Consider the following 13,308-nt stretch of genomic DNA (forward strand, 5'->3'; position numbering starts at 1 on the left):
TGGAAACGGGCTCGACTTACTGCCGCAATGCGGACCAAGCTCTGACACCGGTTGTACAGAGACCAACAGCTCTTATCAGGGGTCCGTACCCCATACTCCCGAGCACCCCCACAGGATTCCCGAGGGACACGGTCGAATGCCTTTTCCAAGTCCACAAAACACATGTAGACCGGTCGGGCAAACTCCCATGCACCCTCCAGGACTCTGCTAAGGGTGAAGAGCTGGTCCACTGTTCCGACCAGGACTAAAACCACACTGTTCCTCCTGAATCCGAGGTTCACTATCCGACGGACCCTCCTCTCCAGAACCCCGAATAGACTTTTCCAGGGAGGCTGAGGAGTGTGATCCCTCTATAGTTGGAACACACCCTCCGTCCCCTTTTAAAGAGGGGACCACCACCCCGGTCTGCCAATCCAGAGGCACTGTCCCGATGTCCATGCGATGTTGCAGAGACGTGTCAACCAAGACAGTCCTACAACATCCAGAGCCTTAAGGAACTCCGGCGATCTCATCCACCCCGGGCCCTGCCACCAAGGAGTTTTTGACCACCTCGGTGACTTCAGTCCCAGAGATGGGAGAGCCCACCTCAGAGTCCCCAGGCTCTGCTTCCTCATTGGAAGGCATGTTAGTGGGATTGAGGAGGTCTTCAAGTACTCCTCCCACCACCCACAACGCCCGAAGTCGAGGTCAGCAGCGCACCATCCCCACCATATACGGTGTTGACACTGCACTGCTTCCCTCCTGAGACGCCGGACGGTGGACCAGAATCTCCTCGGCCGTCCAAAGTCGCTCTCCATGGCCTCCAAACTCCTCCCATGCCCGAAGTTTTGCCTCAGCAACAACCGGCCGCTCCGCTTGGCCTGCCGGTACCTATCAGCTGCCTCCAGAGACCCACAGGACAAAAAGTCCTATAGGACTCCTTCTTCAGCTTGACGGCATCCTCACCGCCGTGTCCACCAACGGGTTCGGGATTGCCGCCACGACAGGCACCACCACCTTGCGCCACAGCTCCGTCAGCCGCCTCAACAATAGAGGCACGGAACATGGCCCATTCGACTCAATGTCCCCACCTCCCTCGGGACGGGTTGAAGTTCTGCCGGAGGTGGGAGTTGAAGCTACTTCTGACAGGGACTCTGCCAGCCGCTCCCAGCAGACCCTCACAACACGCTTGGGCCTACCAGGTCTGACCGCATCTTCCCCACCATCGGCCAACTCACCACCAGGTGGTGATCAGTTGACAGCTCCGCCTCTCTTCACCCGAAAGTGTCCAAGACATATGGCCGCAAGTCCGACGACACCACCACAAAGTCGATCATCGACCTGAGGCCTAGGGTGTCCTGGTGCCAAGTGCACATATGAACACCCTTATGCTTGAACATGGTGTTCGTTATGGACAATCCGTGACGAGCACAGAAGTCCAATAACAAAACACCGCTCGGGTTCAGATCGGGGCCATTCCTCCCAATCACGCCCTTCCAGGTCTCACTGTCATTGCCCACGTGAGCATTGAAGTCTCCCAGCAAAACGAGGGAATCCCCAGAAGGTATGCCCTCTAGCAACCCTCCAGAGACTCCAAAAGGGTGGATACTCCAAACTGCTGTTCGGGCGATACGCACAAACAACAGTCAGGACCCTTCCCCACCCGGCGGAGGGAGGCCACCCTCTCGCCCACCGGGTAAACCCCAATGCACAGGCTCCAGTCGGGGCAATAAGTATGCCCACACCTGCTCGGCGCCTCTCACCGGGGGCAACTCCAGAGTGGTAGAGAGTCCAGCCCCTCTCAAGGAGATTGGTTCCAGAGTCCAAGTTGTGCGTCGAGGTGAGTCCACTATATCTAGCCGAACCTCTCACCTCGCGCACTAGCTCAGGCTCCTTCCCTTCAGAGAGGTGACATTCCACGCCCCAAGAGCCAGTTTCTGTAGCCGAGGATCAGACCGCCAAGGTCCCCGCCTTCGGCCACCACCCAACTCACATTGCACCCAACCTCCTTGGCCCCTCCCATAGGTGGTGAGCCCATGGGGAGTATTCTCTTATCATGTTTCAAATTGAACAGACCTCTGGACAATACCCTTTAAGTGGTTGGCTCAGTTATTACACACAATTCATGTATGAAAGTTGGAGTTGATTGTTTGCCAAGGTCTGTGGCATATTCTATATAGGCACTGTTTAATAAATGTCTTGGAGTAGCCGTTTGATGTGAACAGACGAAAAAGATAACGTCTTTCATTCTCTTTTGTGTCCATTGTGTTACAATGGGTGTTAATCCTTTTGAACAGAGTCCTAACACAACTCTGTTTATGTGATGACGTGTGGTTACTGGAAGAGTGTAGGATTTTTTTCAGCATAACCATCTTTTCGATAAACATTTGAAATTAAACCAGCTTGGTTACCTCTTTCAATAGAAATGTCAAGAAAACTGATGCTTCCGTTTATTTCTTTTTTCCATCATGAATTGAATTGCAGGGAATCCTGAGTGGTTGTAGAATTCATTCAGCTGGTTAGTTTTCAATATGACGAATGTGTCATCAATGTCGCATATGCACAGTTTACACACATACAAGTTCCACTGGACACACATTTAAATGGGACAATGAGAAAGTAAAATTCCGGGCCAACACTAAGAGTGCCAGCCAGGATTGGTTCTATTCCCTTAACCAGCCAGGTGGCCAATGTAACAGAGACTTCGGGGAAGGCTCGGTTTCAAAGCCATATGCTACCCTGACTCCTGCTAGAAGGCAACATCCCTGGGCTTCCAAACATATTCAGATACACTCAAGGAATGTTGGGAACTGTAGTTCAGTGATGTAGCCCTGCTGGGGTCTGTGGGTACTGTCAGAGGGTGCTGCAGGGAGTTGCGCTCACTACTTTATGGGACTTCCAATTGACCTGGAAGTGCTTCCATTGGGCTATGCCTTAACACAGGAAGTACTCCTGGGTCCAAGATGAAAGGAGATGCTTGACTCAAGTAACTGCAGGTGAATATTGAACCAGCTACAAAGACTATTAAATTAATTTATGCAGTTAATTAATTATAAATAAATACAGATAGAAATTAAATTTTCTACCATGCCATTGGCTTTATGAGGCTTACAGCATCATTTGTGTGTCTGTGTATTTTTCTTGGTTTTTAAACTCAGTTTTCCTTACACATTCCAAAAATGGTAGGTTAGCTGGTAATTCTAAATTTATCTAGACTGACAGTGGAAGTGTCCATTTTTGGATGTGCATGCTCTGCAATTTACTGTTGATCTGTCCAAAACATGTTCCTTAAATTAAAGAAATTAAAATTGAAAAAAAAAAAACAATCTTGAATATAGCAACATTTTATGAGGCACAACTCTTATCTTGCATGATTGGCATATTATTTTCAGCTCCAGACTGAAACAAAGTCTGCTTCCAAATATTCAGTTAAAAAGAGGCACTGGATTTTGACTTACCAAATTTAGTAAAATTTACAAGGAATAGAAACAAGAGCAAAAAATGACCAGAAAACATACCCAGACTATATAATAATTGACATTTTAACAGTTTAGTGTAGGAAGAAAAAATAAAATAAAACACTAAATTAATTTTTAAATAAATCCTATACTGCTGTGGGCTGACGCCCTGCCCGGGGTTTGTTTCCTGCCTTGTGTCCTGTGTTGGCTGGGATTGGCTCCAGCAGACCCCCGTGACCCTGTAGTTAGGATATAGCAGGTTGGATAATGGATGGATAAATCCTATATTAACAAAGAGATTTGCCATAGGCTAGTGCCATGTTTAGGGCTGTTTCCAGCCAAGTGCCCAGTACCTTTTACTGAATTGTCTGTAGTGTCACACAATTGAACTTGATAAGTGAGTCAAAGTAAATGGTAATGGCAGAAAAAAGAAGCTGTGTCTAGTGTTGTATTTAAATGAGAATGTTTACTTGGCAGAGAGTGAAAGAAAGGTTGAGGGAGAGAACAAAGCAGTCCTTTGTTGGTTCAAGGTCAATACCTGCAGTTGAGTCTGTTTGAGTAACGGAGTGTTAATAAACAAAACTGTCACGATTTTCAGGTATACTGTGTGGTCAGGTGTGGCAATGACAGTCTTGAAAACAGATCACTTTTGGGACACCAACTGGGTCATCCCCTTTATTTGTCCAAGGATGAGAGAAAAAAAAATCTGAAGAAAAGTAACATAAGTATCCCTTAATGGAACGTGAGTTTGATAAATGCTTTTAAGGGGGTCTGGTTTTTATGCTGCATCCTGTGGCTTGCTGGGGACAGAAATGAAAAACTTTTTATGTTGGTGGGACCGGAAGGAGTAGAGCTACTTGCCCTCACTTGGAGGGTTCTCGGTGCTGTAAGGGAAAAATAAGAAGACAGTGTAAGCGGGAGCACTCCATCTTGCCCAGGTAGGTTATTAGATACCTCAGCTGAGCAGGCGAGGAAGTCCTCCAATGCACATGTGTGACAACTGTGATTTGGAGTTTAGACCATACTGCCCACTCCTAACTTTAATTAAGCAGATTATGAATAATATAACATGGCATGACAATAACTTCTGGGGATCAGTTTATAGAAAATAAAGTTAAAACAGTCTGGTCCTCTTCTTGTTATTTTCTTTCTTTCTTTCTTTCTTTCTTTCTTTCTTTCTTTCTTTCTTTCTTTCTTTCTTTCTTTCTTTCTTTCTTTCTTTCTCATTTAAGGAAAACTAGTCATGGAAGATCTATGATTACATTTAAAAAAGAACGTACTGATAGGAATAATTCTACCATCAGTAGAGCTGAACAAGAAGGTAAGTGGTGTCTCTTTCTACCAATTTAACAGCCATTTTGCAGATTCTTGATGCCTTTTCTGACATCAGCCTCCTTCACTTGTCTTTTACAACATACAAGTGGGATGGGGGATCAAGAAATAATAACCTAAAAAACTAAAAGTAACAGAATTTACATTTGTACTGTATGTGACACAAATACATAAAATAGATCATAACAAAATATTTAAAATATTTCTCAGGGTCCACTTTTCTGCACTGTTTGGAACCAGCACTTTAGAATACTTGTTTGTTTGTACTCCTTATAACAACACAACAAAATAGTAAATACATACAAGGAAACTCAATGTTCTTACTAACAAACAATACAGAAAATAAACACAATACACAGCAATATTAGATTAGCAAACACAGTGTGATAGTTGTATTAAGTGTTTTGCAATCATACATAGTACTTATCACATTAGGTTAATAACTCTTTTTAAAATTAATATTATGGCTTTTTATTGTACTGTATTATTTTCCAGAAAGTAATGTTGAGAACAATATGGCACAGACTTTGTTTAGCATTATGAGGTATTGATCTTGATAGTATGACGTTAGCCAGATTCTGTAATCATTTGAATAAAGATTAAAATGTAATTTGAGTACCATTATGTGCCATCTTAATATTGATAGGAATTCAAAATAAAACAAAACCCTGTGCATTTTTTTCTTTTTTTAGAGAAATTGGAAGTCATATACTCTGAGCTGGTGAACCTACCCATTAAGAATACACGTGAGTAGCCTTTGTTACTGGTTTTCATTTGCCTGACATTCTTTTTTTAACAACTTCTCAGGAAGTGTTTACCAAGGTCAGGGTTTCTCAAAGTCTTGAGAAGATTCACATGATACTCACTTTATCATGGACGCCGACAGAATTAGTTGACCATGTAGTCCACTAGCCTCTTTCGCTCACGGATTTCATAAGGTCCCTACCAATGTGCCAGTAGCTTGAAATGTGATGTGGGGACTAAAACTATGAAACTGTCCCCCTGGGCAGGATTCACAAAGCTGGGGATCTCAGTTGTACACTCACAACTGCATCTGCTGCGCCTTCCACAGGTGTTCCATGACCAGGGGTCAGGCCTGACAATGTACCACTTATCCCAGCAGGACACACTTGCTCCCTGTCTCTTTCAGGACATCCTATGTAATTATAGATACAGTAGATAGATAGATAGATAGATAGATAGATAGATAGATAGATAGATAGATAGATAGATAGATAGATAGATAGATAGATAGATAGATAGATAGATAAGGCACTATATAATAGATAGATAGATAGATAGATAGATAGATAGATAGATAGATAGATAGATAGATAGATAGATAGATCAAAGACAAATGTATGTTTGTACCAGTGTAAATCAAAAAAGTAGACCAGTAGTATACACATATAAACCAATATACTGTAGTTCAAACACAAACTGATAATATACGGACCCAAACCAATATACAGTAGTTGATATGAATGAAACCAGTATTGTATGTTCTCCTCATTTTAGAGTTGTACTAATTAAAAAACAGAGCAGCTATCCTCCTTATGAAGGTATAATATATTGCCCTGAACCTGCAGAGAATCTTAAAGCTTTATCTCATTTAAAAAAATTAAATTAAATTAAATTAATTTAAAAAAATAGTTTTGAAACCAGCAAAATCTATGCTGTTGCCATTTATATTCACAGCGGAAGATGGTGGATCGAGGTCGATCCTGGAAGACTTCCCCAACCCCCACTCTGACGATCGTGTTTGATTCACTTAGGAGAAAAAGCATTTATGATCATGTTTGATTCATGTAACATTCTGATGATCATGTGAGATGTCATCAATAATCAAGCTAAATTCATATAGAGTGACCTATTTTAATTGCGTTACATTCACAGAGAGTGACCCGTTTTGTCTGTGCTAAATTCATGGTGGGGGACCCTATTGTTTGCATTAAATTCATGGTGCCCCCTGTGGGTCGTGGACACATGAACACATGGACATGTTAACAATTAAGGAGTGATACCAAAAAGAGTTGGGAAACACTGTGCCAAAGTATGCTTATTGGTGGAATGGCAATGCCTTGAGCCTTGTAACCAAGAATTGGATTAAGTGGGTTCAAAAATGGTCAGGTTAATGGATGATTGTTGTAAAATAGTGGTGGCTTTGAAAATAATTCTAATAATACTCCTTCTGTTTTCCTGTAGTTACTGTCTAGGAATAAAACTGTAAATGAATTATCCTTTGAAATTTAAATTTGTTAGAAAAGTTCTACCTGCTCAGCATCACCACATACATATGAAGAGTAGCAAGTGTGTAAATCATAATGAAAGTATTCAAAGAGGGGCACATAGATTGGTAATATTTGGGCAGTGAAAACGCATTGTGAAGAACATCAGAGTTTCTACAGTAAGCCTTCAAGGAAAAGTATACATTTAAATAAATGTGTTGTATGTCAAGGAGGACAGGATAGTTTGCTCCAACTATTGGGGGATCACATTCCTCATCCTCCCTGAGAAAGCTTATGCCAGGGTACTAGAAAGGAAACTCACCAAGTCGTGTAACCTTAGATCGAGGAGGAGCAATGTGGATTCCATACAAGCCATGGAACAGTGGACTAGCTCTTTACCCTTATGAGGATTCTGGAGGGGGCATGAGAGTATGAATGCCCTGTCGGTCTACGTGTGTTTTGTGGACTTAGAGAAGGTGTTTGATTGTGTTCTTTGAGGGATGATGTGGGAGGTGCTGTGAGAGTATGGAGTTCCGGGGGCCATAATAAGGGCTATTAGGTCCCTCTGAAATCACAGTGAGACCTGTGTCTGCATACTTGGGAAAACATTAGCATTGTTTCCAGTGGGTGGGGGTGCTTTGTGTCCAATCCTGTTTATGGTTTTCATGGACAGGATGTCAAGGTGATGTTGGGGAGGGGAGCAGATCCAATTTGGTGACCTTAGAACCACATCACTGCTATTTGCACATGACATGGTCCCATTGACTTCCAGAACACATTATGATGGTTAGTAACCAATTGTGAAGCAGTAAAGATGAGAATCAGCACCTCCAAATCTGAGGTCATGGTCCTCAATAGGGAATGGGAGGTGATTTACTACTTCAAGTGGAAGAGTTTAAATACCTCAAGGTCTTATACATTAGTCGGTGGAAAAGGGATGGTGAGATTAAAAGACGAATTTGGATGGCAAGCGCAGTTAAACAGTCCCTATACTATGTGTATAGGGGGAAGAATGAGCTAAATGAGAATTCAAAGCTCTCAATTTACCAGTCGATCTATGCCCCTACCCTGACCTATGGCCATGTGTCTTGGGTAATTACCGAAAGAATGAGATTGCAGGTACAAGCAGCCAAAATGAGTTTTCTAATTCAGAGTGGCTGGGGTGTCCCCTAGAGACAGGACAAGAGACAACACCTACATCCAGGAGAGGCTCAGAGTAGAGCCACTGACCCTCTGCATCGAGAGGAGCCAATTAAGGTGGTTTGAAAATCAGATACAGATACCACCTGTGTGCCTGCCTGTGAAGGCACGACCAGCTGGAAGGAGAACCGAGGGAAGACCCAGGGTTCACTGGGAGGATTATCTCCCAGATGGCCTGGTAATACCTTGGGATCCCACAGTATGAGTTGGCTAGTGTGGCTGGGGAAAAGGATGTTTGGGCCTCACTGCTAAGACTGTTGCCACCGCGGCCTGGCTTTGGACAAGCAGTGAAAAATGAATGAATGAATGATTTTTGTATGTCATTTAAACAATGCTATGCTGGCCCTTGATTGGTGCTTTTTCATACTGGGTGTCATGGCATAGAGATATTCTGTTTTTTTAATTCCATTCCATGACACACAGAAATGTGCACAGGTGGAGCTGCACTTTAAATGCATCACTTATACTGTATGGAACCCATAAACACCTGATTTTCCTGAAGTTGTTCTAATAATGAATATTTTTTATTCCAATATTACTCCTACAAACCACGTCAGAATCAGCACTTTATAATTATTTAGCCTTCTAGCCTTTTTTCCACTGCATAATTTCCACTGAGAAATGTGTTTGTTTTCCTCCAAATGTCTGCAGATAAAGATTGTTTAAAAGCAGCAGGCATACAGCATAATGTATTTATGGGTAGGACTTTTACAGTGACAATACCTGGCTTGTCACAGCAATGCAAGGTGTATTTTAGTAAGGGAAGTATTAGGATATAAAAGAAAACTCCACAGACCACAGAAAATAAACCCAAAAACTTTAATTTCCATTGCCTACTATTGTTAATGAATGTCTTTCACTTTGAGTACAAATTTTTAAATACTTTACTGGGTTCAAAAGAGGCAGAAATTCTCAAAAAACAGACATTGGCAAAAACAAATAGAAATAAAGCTTGAAAAATGTGAGTAGTTATTCCTTTTTGCCCAGTTTGTAATTTGTTGTTCTAATTAATCTCATAAATCTCCATAGGTCATCCTCGTGCAGATGGTTGCAACATGCTGTATGCTGCAGTTACCACAAGAAACCACAAGGTAATTGAATCTAAAGGGCTCATCTCATTTGTTACCACTAATAATATGATCTACCATTTCCTAATGACCTACTCATTACTGAGACCCAGTTAGTTACACCACACACATTTTGCCCAGTTCCATAATACACTCTTTATTATATTAATTTCAGTGAGCGTTAATGTTTTTTGGGGCATTAGAGTTAAAGAGAAATCATCCAAATGCTAACATTCTCTTGGTATTTAAAACCACATCCAATTATTTAACTGTCAGCTCAGCAGAAAATCTGAAAATATTTTTTAAACTTCCATTTGTCCTTTTGTCTTAGCCCAAAATTTTTTTTTCTCATTCTCTTTTTTACAGGTATAACAGATGTTCACTTCCATCATCAAACTTAAGACATTCCTGATGCCACAATGTCTACCACTCCACGTGTCTACTTGCAAAGCCACATTTGAGATTGTGAATATTGGTCATTATTGGTCATTTTAATACACAGTAAACAAGAGTACTCCTGTTCAGTTTGGCTCATGTTTTTAAACATTAATATATCTAAAGTAAAAATAAAAAAATCAACGACTGTAAAATATGCACTTTCAAATAACAATATATGTTTATTGGTAATCTATCAGCATAGATATTTGCATTTTCTCTCTTTCAAGAATGTATGTTTGCAATTCCTGTCTTGCTGCTGCTGGACACAAATGCAAGCCACTGGTTTCATATCTCCTCTCTCTAATGCACAACAATGCTTTTGACTGCAAAGGTGCCCTTTATTCCCTAAGCAGGCAGTTTCCATTTTTTCCATGCTAAAGATTTTTTATGTTTAAGTCTTCTATTTTGTGAACCAGTTCCTCTGCATTAAAACTTTAAGCTTAATTGGACTTTGTGTCGAGACTTAAGTTTAGAGTTTTGTCAGAAAAATTTAGTTTCATCGCCATTGCTGTAGCTATATTTACAAGAGTGAATAAATAGCTTTAATAAACATATCTCTATTTTTAAAAATAAAATAAACACCTGTTTTTGCTATTATGGCACAAAGCAAGAAAAATTCCTTTTCTCTTTTTTTATCATCTGTACTCAACTACTAATTTATTTGTGCACTAAGGACAGAAAAAATAATCATTGAATTAAGACATGAAACAGTAAACAGAATAATAGATGTTAACAGATTATATTCTTCACTGTTTCTATAAACAACTTTCACTTTAAAATGTGCCACAGATGATTGAAAAATGTGGGAAGATTTAAGACTGGAGTGAAAGTGTATTGTTTGTGAATGTTAGTGCTTGGCTGTCTAAGTTTGAAGGTGTCATACAAGTTTACACATTTGAACAATAGAAGTGTTGTGATGTGTAGTGGTGATCAGCGAAATTCACCAAATCATTTTTTACAGTGAATACTGTATTCTGTATTGGTCAGTGACCTTGATCATTAAATATTTTCCTGTATATTCACTGTGAAGCGGTCTTTGATGAAAAACTTGATGATATTTTTTGTGTGGCTAGCATGACATAATGATAGCAGCAATGCCCAAAACTTTCACACATGTGTACTGTAAGATTGCTGCATAATCTGCATCCCATCCCTGCATGCACTGAAAAAAAAACCCTTGCAGTGGTACATTAGTGACCATAATGAAAATATTTTGAGTACTGCTACGAGATATGTAAACTGATCTCTGTGCTTGCTCACTCAGTAGCTGTAGCATAATGGAGCACCACATGGCTAATTGTTCATGCACTGCAGGTATGAGTTAAAACAAACCTTAAAAGAGCCCTCCCTGAATTAGAAAGCTCAAGTTCCTGTTAAATCATGCTAAAATATTTACTATTTACAAGGCATTTCTATCTTCTAGATGAAAGAAAAAATGTGATATATCTACAGATATATTAGAAACATTAAAGACATTCCAACTGCACCTTAGGCTGCGATTTCAAACAACGGAATGAGCCAGTTGCAGTTGTGGCACAGCCAGTGTGCGATTGTGCCTCAAGATTGCAACTCTGCAAACACAATGGCATATTAATTTTTACTTAATGCTAGCTTGTGTTCAAATGTTGTGTTTTGTTTGTGGTTATCATTCTGTCTGCATCTTTCGTTGTCTGAGGCATAATGGCAAAGTGGTGAGCATTGCTGATTACAACTCAGATTTTTGGCCACAATAATCGACCCAGCATAGTTGGCAGACACTTTGTTAACACTCAGGTTCACTTAAAGGCCAATGCACTTTTATAATCCACTCAAAATTAATTAAATTCCTCCTTCCCTATTAATTTCAATGCATTTTGTGGAGTTCGACGAAGTTTCCGAACATTTCCATAATTTTGCTTAAGTCAAACCTCCACAGTGTTCACTCATGATTTGGGATGGGCACAGGTCATTCAGCCTTAGAAGCTCATCCATCATATTAGCTTCTCCAAAATAATATCAAGTTCGGTTCTGAAGGTCTCCAAAAAAAAGAAAAAAGTTGGCTTTATTGATTGCAATCTATGTTTGTAAATGTACTAGTTATTACATCTTTGTCACTTGTGGCAATCAACTTTTGTTACCTGTCCTACTACACTTGCTGAACAAACAGGCCCTATCCTAATGTTACTCGATTATGTTAGCCTCTTTTGTAAGTCACTCTGGATAAAAGCGTCAGCCAAGGAAATAAACGTAAATGTAGATGTACTCTGCACAACAGCACTTGGTAATTAATTCCATTTGTTTATGGTTCTTTGTGTGAAGCAATACTTCTTAATTTGTGTATGCAAGCTGCCTTAAATAAGCTTCCAACTTGATGCCTGTGTTCTTTTACCAGAATTTATTTTAAAGTAACATCGGGTAATGTTAAACACTTCGAAATCATGTCACCTCTTAATCTCTGTTTGCTTAAACTGAAAAAGTTCAAATCCTTCAATCTTTACTCATAGGTCATATATTCTAGTCTCGGAAGCACCCTACTTGCTCTTCTTTGGACTTTCTCTAGCATTACTATAGCATTTTTGTAGCCGGGACACAGTACTCAAGGTAAGGCCTCACCAGTGTGTTATTTTTTTGAACATAATGTCCTTGGACTTGTACTCCATACACCATGATATATAACTTAACATTCTGTTAGTTTTCTTAATGCCTTCTGAACGCTATCTGGAAGTTGATAGTAGAAGTTGATAGTAATACGTCCATTATGACTTGTAGGTTCTACTCGTGAGGTGTACTCTCAAGTTTCTGATCTTCCATTTTTACTTCTTATGTGTAATACTTTCCATGTACTTACATCAGATCTCATTTGCCATAAATTTGCCCAAACCTATATGCTGTCCAAATCCCTCTGTAACAATTTAGATCATTCTACACTGTCTGCCCCTTCCACCTATGTTGCTATCATCCACAAACTTAACCAGTTTACTGATTAGATTCACATCAAAATCTTTTGAATATATTTAAAAGAGCTGTAAACGCAGCACTGATTCCTGATGGATGTCACTTTTAACATCACTTAATTTTGAAAACATTCCCCTCACCATAACCCTTTATTTCTGTTGAGTTTTGAACCAGTTTTTGTACTCACTTACATACCACAACCCTAAATTCCCACTACTTTTAGTATAACTAACCTTTCATGTGGTAGCTTAAAAAAAACCTTCTGAAAATTCACATAAACAACATCATATGCATCTCTCTGATCATATGCTTTTGTTTCTTCCTTATATAATCCATCATGCTAGTTAGACACAACCTCCCCAGTCAGAGTAATTGCCAATATACCTTTTCTGTTAATATTACTCTGCTACTGTATCTTTTCTTTAATAATTGCTTCCATTAATTTGCCTGTGATCCACATTAAGCTTACTGGCCTATTTTCCCCAGTGTGCAAAGATTGTTGAAAAACGTGGGTTTATATATATATATATATATATATATATATATATATATATATATATATATATATATATATATATATATATATATATATATATATATAAATATATATACGTATATACATACATATATAAATATACACTCTGAGCACACTGAGCACTCAAGGATAAATGT

At 39.9% G+C, this 13,308-nt stretch overlaps 1 long non-coding RNA gene across 1 annotated transcript; it reads left to right on the forward strand.

Annotated features, from left to right (window-relative positions):
* Positions 1–4,673: 4,673 nt before the first annotated feature.
* LOC120533652 lies at positions 4,674–10,228 on the forward strand. The gene is made up of 4 exons (XR_005634589.1): positions 4,674–4,758; positions 5,462–5,515; positions 9,227–9,288; positions 9,631–10,228. It is a non-coding gene; the product is annotated as an uncharacterized LOC120533652 (long non-coding RNA).
* Positions 10,229–13,308: the final 3,080 nt, after the last annotated feature.

The sequence above is a fragment of the Polypterus senegalus genome, chromosome 8, assembly GCF_016835505.1.
Source record: "Polypterus senegalus isolate Bchr_013 chromosome 8, ASM1683550v1, whole genome shotgun sequence".
NCBI lineage: Eukaryota > Metazoa > Chordata > Cladistia > Polypteriformes > Polypteridae > Polypterus > Polypterus senegalus.